Source organism: Amphiura filiformis, chromosome 20, assembly GCF_039555335.1.
Source record: "Amphiura filiformis chromosome 20, Afil_fr2py, whole genome shotgun sequence".
Taxonomy (NCBI): Eukaryota; Metazoa; Echinodermata; class Ophiuroidea; order Amphilepidida; family Amphiuridae; genus Amphiura; species Amphiura filiformis.
The window spans coordinates 33260482-33278286 of record NC_092647.1 but is presented as its reverse complement, the minus strand read 5'-3'; the positions used below and the strand labels follow the sequence as shown (position 1 = coordinate 33278286).

The following is a 17805-nucleotide window of genomic DNA, read 5'->3' as shown; positions in this document are numbered from 1 at the left end:
TCTCAGGACTAGATGAGCAGATGAGAATTTTAAAACAATTTAAACCATTTTAATTTTACAAAGATGAAAGCATTGGTTTGAACACCCTATAAGGCCTACTTTGATATAAAATTGATCAATTGAGCCCATATTTATTGGTCGAGCTACGAGTTTTCAAATATTGGGCGAGACGTAGTCGAGTCCAATATTTGAAAACTCATAGCCAGACCAATAAATATTGGGCGTAAAGCATCCAATTTTATCATTATTATTGAAACGGATGTGCCTAGGCCTACAAATACAAATATGGACTATGTATAATGGTAGCGTGAAAGTCCTAAAGGATCGATGTGAAATATAGGCCTAAATGTCAGGATCATAAATAGCATAAATACCTGGTCGTTAATTATGAAAATGGTTGTAGAATTGATTGTGATTTGCCACGGATTGTGAATTAATTAGTTTAAGTAACTTAGTTAAAGAAATGAGATCAATAAAGGTGACTCATGACAACATATAAAATTATCAATATTATATTGTACTGGTTTCCCAGCATAAACTGTAAGCTTCACAATGCACAACAATATATTCAATATTCACGTATCAAGTTTACAATTCCAATCTCATTACTGAAATTATCAGCAAAATAACGACATTATTCAATCACTAAAACCAGTCACTTCATCCTGTAAAAGTCACGAGTGCATCGGCATAAAAGCTTAAATCATCGTGGGTTTGTTTACAAATAAACAGCTGATTGCTGTAATTTCCCACGCTCAAATTGATGATGAAATTTAGAGTATCGGACTCTATCGCCGATCTCTCAAATACATTTATTATATTATTTATCTATTAAAAAGGCCGACGTATTGATTAGAAAATCGTGACAATTAATGAGATGAATTAACTAAAGAAATTAATGATTTATGTTTTATCGACGATGCGTATTTTATTTATCTGACTGAGTGAAGTTAAAATAGAAAAGCCAAAAACCTGATCACGCCATAAGCGAGAACTCACTCGGAATTAATCCGCGCTTACTGAGTCTCCGTGATCCAAAAGTATACAAAATTATAAGTAAATTAATAAGCACATTTCTAGTCCGATATTATATTAAATACTGAATCATTACGAATTATTACAACACTCACGTAGCTGATCCTAAAAGGATCAGCGAATCTATGTATCAGAATGTCCGAGTGCCGAAGTGTGCGTTGCCAGACATGAAAAACACGTCCCACCGGTACAAAGCCTGGGCAACTCAGCCGCTCCAAAACAACACGATCGGCATTTCATTTCTATATCGCGCAAACAATTTGGTCGCGCAATTTATGTACGGCATGCGCCTGCAAAAAGCAAGCACGCAATACCTGAGCAAATGAAAATAAAGATTTAAATGAATAGATTATAAAATATGATAAAAATATGATTAGCGCTGCCGAAGTTTAAATGATGCTTTTCAATATTAGTAGGCCTACTGAGGAGCCTACTGGGGGTTCCGTTACATAGCTGTTATTTCCCACGCTCAAATTGATGATGAAATTTAGAGTATCGGACTCTATCGCCGATCTCTCAAATACATTTATTATATTATTTATCTATTAAAAAGGCCGACGTATTGATTAGAAAATCGTGACAATTAATGAGATGAATTAACTAAAGAAATTAATGATTTATGTTTTATCGACGATGCGTATTTTATTTATCTGACTGAGTGAAGTTAAAATAGAAAAGCCAAAAACCTGATCACGCCATAAGCGAGAACTCACTCGGAATTAATCCGCGCTTACTGAGTCTCCGTGATCCAAAAGTATACAAAATTATAAGTAAATTAATAAGCACATTTCTAGTCCGATATTATATTAAATACGAATCATTACGAATTATTACAACACTCACGTAGCTGATCCTAAAAGGATCAGCGAATCTATGTATCAGAATGTCCGAGTGCCGAAGTGTGAGTTGCCAGACATGAAAAACACGTCCACCCGGTACAAAGCTTGGGCCGCAACTCAGCCGCTCCAAAACAACACGATCGGCATTTCATTTCTATATCGCAAAACAATTTGGTCGCGCAATTTATGTACGTCATGGCGCTAAGCCTGCAAAGCAAGCACGCAATACCTGAGCAAATGAAAATAAAGATGTGAATGAATGGATTATAAAATATGATAAAAATATGATTAGCGCTGCCGAAGCTTAAATGATGCTTTTCAATATTAGTAGGCCTACTGAGGAGCCTACTGGGGTTCCAAGCACATTACCCCTTCTAAGAAAAACATTTTGTCCTCAAAATACGAGGTAATATTGAAAAGATATATACATAATAAAATAGACACCAGTTATCAGACAATAGATCTACTGTCACATTATACAAAACCAAGTCCTACATCACAATTACCAGTAATGCCATTCCTGAGCAAAGGAATCCACCATCATCCAATCTCATCTCAGGAATCAGGACTATTTACGGACATCCAACATCATAATGTCACTGGATAGCAAATCTACAGTCATCTCCTGGTTCATCATGTTACATTGACATTCAGATATTTTTAAGCTTACCAAAAAAAAAAATAATAAGACAACAGTATAAAAAGTCATGAATAACGAGAATTAATTCGTGCTTACGTTAACTTCCTGGATAAACAATCAACTCAGTTGAATTTCGTTGAATGCACACGAGAACTGTATCCAGAATTATGAAATACACGAATGATTGAGACAATAACAAAACAGTTCATGCACAAATTATTTCACGATTTCCAATGTGTACATGCACGCAAAATGTTTGAACTGCTACTGACAGCCCGTATCCCATAAGCAGGAACTACTTTCGGCGCGTTTTTAGAATTTGCAAAATTGAGCAGCCAAAATAATGAATTCTGGTACGAATTCTGATTCTTACATCCACATAAACACATTTTTAAACGTGTTTGCAAAAACAAATAATATTTCAAGAGAATCAATCTTTTTATGTTGAGGAATAAACACATTTCAAACATGTGAGATAAATTTATCTCCAGAAACATTCAATTTACCTTGGAAACAAACATGTACAGTTGTAAACATGTACACACATGAGCATCAGCGTGAAGAGTTCGTCGTACACGTACATGTCATTTCATTCATGAATTAGCTGTTCGCCAAACAATAACATTTAAAAAATCAATAACGAACTGTCAAACAGTTGTACGATATTTACAATAGAAATGTACCGACTGTTGTGGCGAGCAATTTACTTTCTACATCAACACTTGTATGGTTGATGTTCACCAATAATAATTTAAAGATTTCCAGCAATGTTTTCCAGCCAGCATGGCCAGGAATATAAACAACAAAAATGTGAAATTTTCAACACTGCTTGATGACGTCCATCCATGTCTCTGTGGATTATATTATAATGTCTCTCTATATAAAGTTGACTGACTACAGAATGGTACTTTTACATGGTGAAATATTGAAGACTGAAAGGTAAAGTGGTGACAATAAATGCAATTTTGTACAGTTTATACAGACATGTAAGCTTATAAAAGTAATCATACAAATTCATTTCATCAACAATATAAAAAGGTTTATCCATCCTTCCATCATTCCTGGTTGATGACGTCTGTCACTCATGCACTGTGTCAGGCTGTGTCCAATCTTGAACTTCCAACCTCAGGTAGGAACTGTATTCTGGAACACTTGCACTGAAGTTGTAATCTTCTTCGCCAATGTCTTTGACTTCGTCGTTGTCTTTGTTGCCACTCACTCTGATGCACTGGTATCAGGAATCACAAAACACAAGGAGAAATTATGTAAGTTCATGAGTTCTGCAATTCAATGATAAATTGCTCTTGGTAGTTTCCTCTTCTGCTTGTAGTTGTGGTACATGGCTTGTACAGCATGGTGTACAGGTGCTTTATTTTAGAGGTCTCGGTCTTGAGGGTTTCACAGTAATTCAGAATGTCTGTGATGATGAGTCGTAGAACAGCCTGCTTTCCAACTTCGTCTTCATGGATTGAGTCAGTAGAACATCCATCTGGAACATCACACCATCTTCGCCACCTGGTGGTTGTAAACAAAGTTACACTGAAGCCATAGCTTCAGTCATTTTTTAGAGCAGGCTCAGTATTATTATACAGGTAAGTTAAATTAGCATTTGCAATCAAATTATTGCAAGTTTTGGTGTACAATGAAAATCTTGTACAAATCTGATGAGGTTAAATTATAAAATACATTGTTCTTGTTGTCATTGAACAATATTGTTTGTTCAAAAGCATTTTAAACTTTTGAACTGTATCATAGCAAATCAAAAGAAAAATCATGCCATTACCGGGGCCCTCGGTAAGTGCACTCTTCAACCCTTGATTTGATATTAATTAATTATAGTGACAATTCTTAACATGAAATACATCATGAAACTCGTGTTACTTTCCACATGTGAAGTCACTAAACCTCTTTTCATTATTTCTTGTGGTGACAATTCTTAACATGGTTTGAGGTGTAACCATGAAACTCGTGTAACTGCGCATGTTACACATGTGAAGCCACCATAATGTTTCTATAAGTTAACGGATAGTTCGCCTTTTCCAGGCTCGCCTTTGAGCTGAAGGAGATTTTCTCTTTACTCGTTCAGGTGTTATTTGTACCTGATTTATTTCCTTCGAAATGTCATCTATCATGTCAATAATTGTTTTGTCAATGATAGTTTTTGACTCTACATGTACATGACATTTTCTGAGTTCTTCAGCCTTGTAAAAAGACTCAGTTTCCACTGCTATTTGTATCATGGCATTAAAAGAGGCAGGTTTGGCATGTAAAATGTTCAGTCTTACCCGGCTATCTTGTATTGCATTTACAAAGTATTTCTTTGCCAATTCTTGTGTGGAAGAATCAGGCATTGTAGGAAAGACTATTTTAACCAGTGTGCGAATATCATGAGCCAGGTCAGGTAAAGTTTCATTAGGATTTCTGACTCTATTATTTAATTTCATCCAAAATAATTCTTCCTGGTTTTCATGACCAAACCGTAAGTTCAAGGAAGTTACCAGTGATTGGAAGGTGTGTCTTTTTGAAACGTTCTCATCACTTAATGCTCCCTGTGCCGTACCTCTTAAATTTGCAGCTAAATGCATAGCTTTATCATAATCGCTCCAATTATAGTATTCTGCTATCAGTTCGAATTGTAGCAGGTAATTGGACCATGATGTTGTACCATCATATTTATCTAGTTTGATGTCAGGCTTGTTTGGTGCATGCTCATAGTCATTAGACTGAGAGTGTGCAGTGGCTTCACTGAATGATGCCATGTTATCCTGCTCGTTACTATTTTGGTACTTTGAAGCCGACACATTTGGATCACTGAAACGAGCCTCAGTCAACATTTTGACAATGCATTCTATAGCTGCTTCAATCTGACCAACTTTACTGTGTAAAGAGGCTATGTGCCATTGTTCATGCTTTTCTTGCATGTCTGAGTCCGAAGACTCGTTGCAATTGGCAGTGGTGACTGTCATGGCATTAGTTCAATTTTCTTGACTTCAGCCAAATTATTTGACAGATTCTGTATGCTCTTGGCATGAAGGGTTTGACCTGCTTATTTACAGTATTGTCGTCAAATGCCCTTAACTTTGTGTCAAGTCGGTATCAAAAAGCACCTCATTGTGATCTCGATTCCGATTTTCAAGTTTCGAGTCACGTATCGAATTTCGAAGTTGATTTTCGAGTTTCGAAGTTGGGGAGGTTAATTGCTCTTTAACATGAGGTTTTTATGCTTAACTTATTGATCCATCGCTTAAATCTCCTTGATCCTTTACTAACACTATTTGTAGCCAATTTTATGCGGGTCGAAAATCTGATAAAAAGACTTTCTATCCCACCGCTGCCCCCAAATGAAACGGATGTGCCTAGGCCTACAAATACAAATATGGACTATGTATAATGGTAGCGTGAAAGTCCTAAAGGATCGATGTGAAATATAGGCCTAAATGTCAGGATCATAAATAGCATAAATACCTGGTCGTTAATTATGAAAATGGTTGTAGAATTGATTGTGATTTGCCACGGATTGTGAATTAATTAGTTTAAGTAACTTAGTTAAAGAAATGAGATCAATAAAGGTGACTCATGACAACATATAAAATTATCAATATTATATTGTACTGGTTTCCCAGCATAAACTGTAAGCTTCACAATGCACAACAATATATTCAATATTCACGTATCAAGTTTACAATTCCAATCTCATTACTGAAATTATCAGCAAAATAACGACATTATTCAATCACTAAAACCAGTCACTTCATCCTGTAAAAGTCACGAGTGCATCGGCATAAAAGCTTAAATCATCGTGGGTTTGTTTACAAATAAACAGCTGATTGCTGTAATTTCCCACGCTCAAATTGATGATGAAATTTAGAGTATCGGACTCTATCGCCGATCTCTCAAATACATTTATTATATTATTTATCTATTAAAAAGGCCGACGTATTGATTAGAAAATCGTGACAATTAATGAGATGAATTAACTAAAGAAATTAATGATTTATGTTTTATCGACGATGCGTATTTTATTTATCTGACTGAGTGAAGTTAAAAATAGAAAAGCCAAAAACCTGATCACGCCATAAGCGAGAACTCACTCGGAATTAATCCGCGCTTACTGAGTCTCCGTGATCCAAAAGTATACAAAATTATAAGTAAATTAATAAGCACATTTCTAGTCCGATATTATATTAAATACGAATCATTACGAATTATTACAACACTCACGTAGCTGATCCTAAAAGGATCAGCGAATCTATGTATCAGAATGTCCGAGTGCCGAAGTGTGAGTTGCCAGACATGAAAAACACGTCCACCCGGTACAAAGCCTGGGCCGCAACTCAGCCGTTCCAAAACAACACGATCGGCATTTCATTTCTATATCGCGCAAACAATTTGGTCGCGCAATTTGCGTACGCGCTGCGCCTGCAAAGCAAGCACGCAATACCTGAGCAAATGAAAATAAAGATTTAAATGAATAGATTATAAAATATGATAAAAATATGATTAGCGCTGCCGAAGTTTAAATGATGCTTTTCAATATTAGTAGGCCTACTGAGGAGCCTACTGGGGGTTCCGTTACATAGCTGTTATTTCCCACGCTCAAATTGATGATGAAATTTAGAGTATCGGACTCTATCGCCGATCTCTCAAATACATTTATTATATTATTTATCTATTAAAAAGGCCGACGTATTGATTAGAAAATCGTGACAATTAATGAGATGAATTAACTAAAGAAATTAATGATTTATGTTTTATCGACGATGCGTATTTTATTTATCTGACTGAGTGAAGTTAAAAATAGAAAAGCCAAAAACCTGATCACGCCATAAGCGAGAACTCACTCGGAATTAATCCGCGCTTACTGAGTCTCCGTGATCCAAAAGTATACAAAATTATAAGTAAATTAATAAGCACATTTCTAGTCCGATATTATATTAAATACGAATCATTACGAATTATTACAACACTCACGTAGCTGATCCTAAAAGGATCAGCGAATCTATGTATCAGAATGTCCGAGTGCCGAAGTGTGAGTTGCCAGACATGAAAAACACGTCCACCCGGTACAAAGCCTGGGCCGCAACTCAGCCGTTCCAAAACAACACGATCGGCATTTCATTTCTATATCGCGCAAACAATTTGGTCGCGCAATTTGCGTACGCGCTGCGCCTGCAAAGCAAGCACGCAATACCTGAGCAAATGAAAATAAAGATTTAAATGAATAGATTATAAAATATGATAAAAATATGATTAGCGCTGCCGAAGTTTAACAAGCGTCTACGGGACGACAGGTAACCTTGTCAATCAAACACACACGCTATTGTTCCCTCTCCGTGCATGTGACCGTTATCCACTCAATGACATCGATCGGAAGTCGGGGTCACGATGCATTGATGATAGGTATCGATCGCAAACCAGTATGTCATGTCCGCAAGCAGCACGTGTCGGCTGCCGCCGGGCCGACTATATGTCAAAAAAATTGGAGGGAAAAAAAAGAAAGAAAAGAAACAAGAAAGAAACGAGAGAAAATAAAATAATAAATAAATAAATAAACAAATAAATAAATAAATTGATAATAAAAAATAATAATAAATAAATTTAATTAATTAATAATTAAAAAGAAAATAAACATTAGAATTATGTATATATAGCTCTATGCCCGCCCTAATCCTTGTAAAAAAAATTAAAATCGAATTAACACACACAAAATAAAATAAAATAAAATAAAATAAAATAAAATAAAATAAAATAAAATAAAATAAAATTAAATTAAAATGAATTGAATTGAATTGAATTGAATGAAATGAAATACAAAAATTTAATAGAAAATTAACTACGGTAAGTGAAAAAAAAATGCAATTCAATATTCTGATTCAGATTTATTTATTTGGTTTCATCTCCAACATACATAATAATAATAATAATAATAATAATAATAATAATAATAATAATATAATATTATTATTATTATATGAAAAATCCCTGCATTTATTTAGAGATTAAGATTTTGAAATTATTAAATAAAAAATAAAATAAATAAATTGGACCTGAAATTAAATACGGGTAAAAAAGAAAATTATGAAACAAAATTTAGTGCGTTAGATTAAGAAGTTATATTCATATTTTAGAGTCTATGGCTAGCATGATAAGCCTATAGCTTGTAAAAAATGAAGCGAGGTCACAATCACAGTATAGGCCCCCGGGTATAAGCCTGGGCCCGTGTGCGTGAATCATAAAAATGAAACAAAGGCCTGACTTAGTTAATTGAATAAAGCATTTAAATATAACTGATTAAATACATGCATGTTTTTTAAAGAAAATACTGAACCTTTAACGAAGCCAAAATTTACTATACACTACACTAAAATACTATACAGTTAAAATAAAGAAAAAATAATTTATACAGAAGGAAAGACTAGTGGAATAGCAAATGAAAGAGGAAAGAAAGAAACGTTTGAGAAAGAAAATAAATCGGGCGAATTAGGCCCTAGTTCAAAGAAATGAATAAAGAAAAAAAATAACAGAAAAACATGAAAGAACACTGAAATGCATTAGGCAAATTAAGTAAATGAAAAAGGAAATAAAGGGACAAACTGAGATAAAGGAAATATTTCGAATGAATAGAGAAATATGAAGAAAAAATGCAAATGTGTACAAAGAAATGAATAAATAGAAAAAGATTAGAATAAGAACGAAAAGAACTACATAGTTTTGAAGAAAAGGGAAAAAAAATCTCCTGATGAGAAGAATAAAGAAAATGAAAGGGAGAAAGAAGAAAATAAAGTGTGGGCCTAACAAATAGAAAAGCAAAAAAATCCACATGATCAGAATATTTTGTATTATTAATATTAATTTATTATTATTAGACACAGTGCGCTACTACAATGCTAGCGTCGGTCCAACAAATTAGGTTCTACCCGGCCTGTGCCTGCTGCATCACAGGGCGCCGCGGGTACTCCATAATATCAATATTGGATCAATCGATCAATTAGATGTCGATTGACAGGATAGCGGTCAACGGATTACTGTGTGACAACAATAGCTGACCGGAAGGTTACCTGTCGTCCCGTAGACGCTTGTGAAGTTTAAATGATGCTTTTCAATATTAGTAGGCCTACTGAGGAGCCTACTGGGGGTTCCGTTACATTATGTTTTAGATCAAATATTTTCACACACTTGGATTCATCAAAACATAATATTGACTGGCATTGATCCCCAATTTTATTTAGTTAAAACCCTATATTATTGAAAAGTGCATTCTTAATTTCCAAATTTTGATTTTAATTTCACTATCTACAATTACGCCAAAAAAATTGTTAGCTTGTCCATAGATCACTTTCAGAAGTTGGGTCAGTGGGACTCGGAAGTTTTTTAAAAAAAGTACATGTACCGTATTCGTCCGAGTATCAGTACCATGTTTGAGTAAACCCCCAATTGGGATTTTACTTTGGATTTGTAGTGTCCCTGGACCTAGAGCTGAATGCTAGGATCATTCATGGTTGACTTTGTAAAAAACAATAATAATAATAATAACATGATTTCAAAATGCATTGGATTTGTATCCATTTTGAAACCATTAATAGACCATGACATCATTGACATGAATACAAAATTAATTATAACTTTACTTCTTTACATATTTAAGACACAAAACGTTATTTTTAAAGTCAACCATGAATGATTCTAGCATTTGGCTCTAATTTTATTTTTATTTTGTAAAAATTAAAATTAAATTTTCAAAAAAAGAAAGAAAAAGTTCTACAGTCGGTCTGATGAGACAGTTGATCGGACGAGGACAAGCAAACAACTTTTTTTTTTTTTTTTTAACACTAATAATGAACACTGCTGATTTACCAATAAGATTGTCCAGTCCACAGGTACATACACATAGTACATGCATGACCAACAACACTTCCATCTCTGCTAGAGCTGTAACAGAGTTAATATAGTCTGAATAGGCACATACATATAGTTTATCAAGGTATGGGTGTGGAGTATTTGTAAACTTGATCAGGGTAAGGGTGTGGGCGTGTGGCCCAGGGTGCGATTGTGGTCAGTACATGTATTTCAAAATTATATGAGTTCCACTGTGGTAAAGTCCGGTGGTGGGGTTCTTCTTTGTTGAAGGTGTATGTGGATTTGCAATGGCCGACGGGTACCTTTTCAGCGAATTTGGTACATATCTCATTCTCTTCTCTTGCTTTAGCTTCTTGCTGCAGGTGGTTCCTTTCAGTTCCAGCAGTACAAGTTCAAATTTCATCTGTAAAAAAATCAATTAAAATATTTTTAATTTAATACATTTTTCTTACCAAGATTAAATTGAAAAATTAATCTACCAAGCCCACAAAGTGGCATGGAAAGAAAACATATCTTGGGCCCGATTTAGTAGCTTGGGCCCCAGACTTAGTAGTTCAGGCCCCAACTTATTAACTTGGGCACAAGATAGTAACTTGGGCCCTGGCTTTAGTAGCTCGGACCCCGACTTACTAAGTTGGGGCCTTGAGAGTTACTACGTCGGGGGCACAAATTACTAAGTTGGGCCCTAAATTACTATTTCAGGGCCCTAAGTTTCTATCTTCAGGCCCCAAATTACTAAGTCAGGGCCCTGTGTTACTAAACTGGGCCTAAAGCTACTAAGTTAGGGCCCTGAATCTCCTGAGATTATTTTTTTCTTTCCTTGCCACTTCTGGAGCTCCATAACAACCTGGAATATTGCAATGCTAAAATGATTCCATGAAATTTAAATGCTCTCATTTGATTTTGATTTTGAATTATGCATACGGTACATATTAAGCCAGGGATTTTTAAGGGGCTCATGCGGGTACCCACCTGAATTACATTACCCGGGCAGGAAATACCCTGCCCGGGTGCCCGAAATTAAAAAAAAAAAAAAAAAAATCCCCGGTTTTGTAGTGTCCCAGGACCTAGACCTAAATGCTAGGATCATTCATGGTTGACCTAAAAAAAAAATTGCATGATTGTTTGTTTTAATATAAAATTGATAATTTGTATTCATGTCATACTCGATTAATGATATCAAAATGCATTCAAATTCAATAAACATCATGCAATTTTATTTTAGGTCAACCATGAATGATCCTAGGCCTAGGTCCAGGGACACTACAAAACCAAAAAATTAAATAACATAAAAAAAAATAAAAATTGGATTTTTTCTTTGTTGCAATTTCGGGTACCCGGTTACCCGCCCGAAAAATGCACTGGGAACCCGCCGCTATCCGGGCACAAAATTACCTGAAATGTTGAAATTCAGTAACCAATGTTCATTCTTATTCAATGGGTGCGTCTTGTAAAGAATTCACGTAATTTGATTGGTTTTCTGGTGTATAATATCTCACAATAGTTGATAGTGATATTTGTCAGGGCGCGCGCCGCCACGCAACGGCGGCACGCTTGTTGCTCCTCAATGATCGCGCGTGAATGCGTTCGCGTAATACACGTGCGAGAACTAAGAACGCGATTCGGCGGCTTAGATGTTCGTGATGGTTTCGTTCATTTAAAACAACGGGGATGTCCTCACAAAAGTAACTTTATTTTTTCTGAAAAAGGCAGTTTTTCTTGCAAAATTACATTAAAACTGAATAAGAATGAGAATAAATGATAGATTTTGTCTTTTTGCCTATCAATATCGTGTCATAATGGATGGGCTGGCCAATATTTTTATCGTAGTGGATACCGGCTGCGCCGGCATCCACTACTCAAAATATTGGCCAGCCCATCCATTATGACACGATATTGATAGGCAAAAGACAAAATCCTATCATTTATTCTCTAATTCTATGTGATCCAATTATGCATAATGCACTTACTTGTAAACGTTTCAGCAAACACTGTTGCCTTTGTCAACACTTGACGAGGAATGACATTTGATTGAATTATAATAAGAATAATTTGGTATATAATTTTACAGAGAGTAAGTGCAATTCAGCTGCAAGTAGGGGCGACTTGGCCTAAATGATGACTAAGTATTCTGGTCCTTCGATACCAGGGGTCAAAATTCATGGGGGAAAAGGCAATTCTCCCCCAATTCTCCCAAAATAGCTAGCCCCCCATGGAAAAAAAATTGTCAATGGCAAAATACACATGAGGGCTATTTTGATTGGAATCGGAATCTGTCAAAATAGCTATTCAAAAAGTATTTTGAGGGCTGCCCGGAACATACATTCATTTGCCTTAGACCTTACGGCATAATCCTTCATATAAAAACAATAAAAATTTATTAAACTCATTGTACGTACCAGATTTTTGATGATTCACAGTTGAGTTCTCCATACACCATGATTTGAAGTCACAATGAACATCTCCAGAATGCAGTTGCTGTAACTGTCCAGTTCACTTCAAGTTGACATCACTGATTACAACCTAGTTGTGAAAATTCAAAAAATTAGATTTTAAAATTGAGCAACTTTTAATAAGAGAATTTTTCGCAAAGATTTGCGTGAATCAAAGTTGATTCTTGCAAACGTTTGTAGTTTACACAGAAGATGATTTGCTGGAATCAAATGATTCCCGCAAATTTATTCTGCAAGAATCAATATTGATTCGCGCACTGTTCGGTTTTTATTTGGCGGAAATTATTCGGCTTTTGTTACTGCGCGCATCAAAGTCCTTCTCACGATTGCGTAAATTCAAGCGTGCACCAGGGCTGTCAACTCTCACGCACTGGCTGGGAGTCTCACGCATTTGGTCATTTTCTCACGGTCTCACGCCAAGGTTGTATAATCTCACACCTAGTAAATCTCACGCAAAGAGCTGTAAAATGAGTAACATCTGATGCATCGTAAAAATAATTTGATGTCCCTACCCCCCCCACCCCCAATCACACACACAATTTTTAGATTCTCAAACGTGGCTTACATAGCCATGGGTCAAAATGAACAGTGTATTTGCAAAAAATAATTCTGCCCCGGTAATGGAAGTGTCTCAAGCCTACAGTCTGTCCACATGTACAAACCAAATTTGTGGCATCGGGGGGTCGATGCTTTGTGTCACACGCGAATGTGACGCGTAAGGAGCGTGGTGCGCTCCGCAAATACAAATCGCGCAGCAGTTGGCGCGCCAAAGAAACTGAAATAAGTATTCTCATACCTCCAGTTTCCGAGGTCTATTTCCCGGGGTCTATTTACTTTGTACTTAAAGTGGACAGACTGTAGCAATTCCAAAAGTTGACAGCCCTGGCATGCACCGATCATTACATAATGCATAACTAGCGTAAACATTGCGCCCAACCGCATACAAGCCATTCTATATCATTACACGGTGTTATTTTTTCCGCCTTATATAAACCAAACAAACTAAATATATTTATTTTATTGCACCCGTGGTAGGCCTATTTAGGAGTCTAGCCTAGCATGCCTAGCCTCCGAACATGCGAATACTATCAATCATGCTATCGTTTTGCTTTGAAATTCAGTCAATCATGAGTCTTGACACTGTTCTTACCCCGTAAAAGATATGGCCTGTACACAATGAAGTAATCATGCACATCCTATGTATGTTTCAATGACACTTGAATACCATGCTTACCGTATTAAAATCCGAGGCAGTCGGTACTGTAGTTTGTACGGTGTGAATGCATGTCATCACTGTGGTGAGTGGTGACGATCTTTCCTCCTCAAAATCAAGGCAACTATTATGACTTGACGGCTGCAAATGGTCTCAGTGTGTTGCAAATATAAAAGTGTTTCCCATGAATACTTTCAAAGACATATACATCATCGCAAAGTTCATTAAAAGTGAAAATTTAAGAAATATGTAATGGCGATAACAACGGTAACTCAAAATTGACGGCAAAGAAGGTTTAAAACGGGGATCCGATCCGCTTATGAAAAAATGAAGACGCGTACGCGACGAGTGGATTTTAGCTGATTTTGTAGCTAGTTGTTAATTTGTTTGTTCGCTACATACAGGGAACTTAAAATAAACTGCCGAGTACTGGTTAAGCGTCAGATCAGGGCTCTGAAGTGTTTATCAGGTTTATGATTCCGCGTCTACGCGCGCAATGACGTAATCAAAATCTACTAAATATTCATATTTCACTGCTCCTGTTTTAGAACGTTGTTTGCTCCAGTCCTCAATACAGCACAGTGGAGCGGCCGTGCGTGAGTATTCGAGGACTGGAGGATCGAGTCTACGCTCAAACGCTGCTCTGTGTGAAAGTAAATATGCATAACAACCAGTGCGCGTAATGCTCCGTGACCAATTATGCATACTAATTAGCTCATGACATTCCCCTGTTTGAAGAGCTCTCATTTCTTTGTTTTAACACGAAAAATTACGAAACTTTCAAATTATCATGCCAACCCAATGAACTTGCACGTTGCAAAAAAAGAAGTAGATCCAAGTTTATTTGGATGAATAAATAGCGTGTGATTTGAACTAGCACATTTCAGTACAAATGTCGGAAAAAACACAGTATTAAAGTCCATTTTTCTGCGGTAATTGAAATAACACATTCGTATAATTCAAAAATCTGACCAATACAAAGGTTTTGAATACAAATACCTCGAAAAATCCGTAAGAATTGGCGTAAATCGACCAGGAGGTAGACACTTTTTTGGGAAGGTAAAATGAGGTTCGAGAACAATCAGCCCATGACATTTCCCTGTTTGAAGAGCTCTAATTTCTTTATTTTAACACGAAAAATTATCACTCTCTCAAATTAGCATTCCAAACTAGTAAACTTGCATGTCACAAAAAAGAAGGAAATCAAAGATTATTTAGATGAAAAATAAACGTGTGTTTTGAACTAAACAATTTCAGTAAAAGTTGGGAAAAAAGCATCATACTTAAACTTAATTTTGTATTTGTAATTTAAATAACACAATCGTAAAAATCACAAATATGAAAGATAAAACGGTTTTGTACACAAATGCCACGAAAATGTTGTACAAATTGACGTAAATCACCCGGGAGGTAGACAGTTATCGGCGAAGATGAAATGAGCTTTGTAAATATTCAGGTATTTTAAAACTTTTTGTTTACTTATTTATGCTGTGGCGAATTTAAACGCGTATCACACTGTACACCACTTGCATAGCGCGAGCGTCACGCAAAGTTAACTGCGCGCCGGCGCGGTATTTGTGTTAGGGCGCGTACAACCCGAATGTTGATTGATAGGTGACGCAAAAAATACCACGAGAAAGGCCTGCAATTCGGTAAAATTCGCATTTTTCCATCATTTTTGAAGACCAATTTAGACACTTAATCTAAATAACACATACCTATAAATATACCAAACGAAGCGGAATTATGTGAACTACGTGAAAATGAAGTAAAAAAAGTTCATGATTAGGTAAATCGGATGGGAGGTAGACGAATGTCGCCTAAGGTTTTCAATTTGGAAAAATTGAACAAAAAGTTAGTGTCATTTAAATGATCAAAAACAACAAAAATAAAGCAAACTTGGTCTCGTTTTTTGTCACAGAATTAAATGTACATGCCTCCTTAGCGATTTGGAAGCAATTTTGAAATGTTTTCATAAAACAGATGACAGTATATACCTATCCTTTCAGGTCAGCCAGTGCTGAGCGTGTTTTTGTCTGAATTATTGTACACGGATTGCGAGCGAGAAACCATGAGATTCTTCGAGATCCTCATTTCACAACTAGCTGATTCAGCTCATTAGCGACCGTGCTCACGACTGACTGTTTACGGCTTGGAGGTACTATTTACGGCTCATCCGGGACATTGAAAATACTATTTACGGCTTAGAGGTACTATTTACGGATAGGAGTACTGGTGGTAGAACTATTTTTGGTCATGTGATCCACTTTTAACCAATCAATGAACAAGAATATATTAATGAAGTATATAACAGCCTGTATGTTGTCATTATGGTGCTATCTTCAGTAGATAACAGTCTGTAAGTTGTCATTATGGTGCTATCTTCAGTAGATAGTATACAAATATATACTGCCATGAGAGGTTCTGGTTAAAACTATGGGCCCCGAGGTGAGATCAATAATACTATTTTCCTGAGGGCGCAGCCCCGAAGGAAAATAGTATTAATTGATCTCAACGAGGGACCATAGTTTTAACCAGAACTTCGAATAAAGGCAGTATATATTTGTTTTATATACTTCATTAATATGTTCTTTGTTCATTGATTGGTTAAAAGAAAATTATTTGGCGTTTTGACTCTCCAGCTTCTATCCTGAGTGAACAGCACGACCAATTTAAGCACAACTTATATATTTTGCCCCTCAAAAAAAATCGAATAGGCTAAAATCGGGCCAACCAATTACAGCAGCGTGAAATCACGCTATGGCAGTTTCGCGTGCGTGAACTGTTCCGTCGCATCGAATGCGCGCACGCGGAAGGCATGTCAAAAGTACTATTTACGGCTTGGAGGTACTATTTACGGCTCATCCGGGACAGTGAAAATACTATTTACGGCTTACAGGTACTATTTACGGATAGGAGTACTGGTGGTAGAACTATTTTTGGTCATGTGATCCACTTTTAACCAATCAATGAGCAAGAATATATTAATGAAGTATATAACAGTCTGTATGTTGTCATTATTGTGTTATCTTCAGTAGATAGCAGTCTGTATGTTATCATTATGGTAATATCTGCAGTAGATAGCAGTATGTATAAGTTGTCATTATGGTGTTATCTGCGGTAGATAGCAGTCTGTAAGTTGTCATTATGGTGTTATCTGCAGTAGATAGCAGTCTGTAAGTTGTCATTATGGTGTTATCTGCGGTAGATAGCAGTCTGTAAGTTGTCATTATGGTGTTATCTGCAGTAGATAGCAGTCTGTATGTTGTCATTATTGTAATATCTGCAGTAGATAGCAGTCTGTATGTTGTCATTATTGTAATATCTGCAGTAGATAGCAGTCTGTAAGTTGTCATTATGGTGTTATCTGCAGTAGATAGCAGTCTGTATGTTGTCATTATGGTAATATCTGCAGTAGATAGCAGTCTGTACGTTGTCATTATGGTAATATCTGCAGTAGATAGCAGTCTGTAAGTTGTCATTATGGTGTTATCTGCGGTAGATAGCAGTCTGTATGTTGTCATTATGGTGCTATCTTCAGTAGATAGCAGTCTGTGTGTTGTCATTATTGTGTTATCTTCAGTAGATAGCAGTCTGTATGTTATCATTATGGTAATATCTGCAGTAGATAGCAGTCTGGTCTGTAAGTTGTCATTATGGTGTTATCTGCAGTAGATAGCAATCTGTATGTTGTCATTATGGTAATATCTGCAGTAGATAGCAGTCTGTAAGTTGTCATTATGGTGTTATCTGCAGTAGATAGCAGTC

The 17805-nt window shown here is 36.1% G+C and overlaps 1 long non-coding RNA gene across 1 annotated transcript; it reads right to left on the bottom strand.

The window, feature by feature from the left end:
- Positions 1-10357: 10357 nt before the first annotated feature.
- On the bottom strand, positions 10358-14257 carry LOC140141886 (uncharacterized). The gene is made up of 3 exons (XR_011857480.1): positions 14059-14257; positions 12771-12894; positions 10358-10774 (listed from the first exon to the last, which is right to left on the bottom strand). It is a non-coding gene; the product is annotated as an uncharacterized lncRNA (long non-coding RNA).
- Between the last annotated feature and the right edge of the window lie 3548 nt (positions 14258-17805).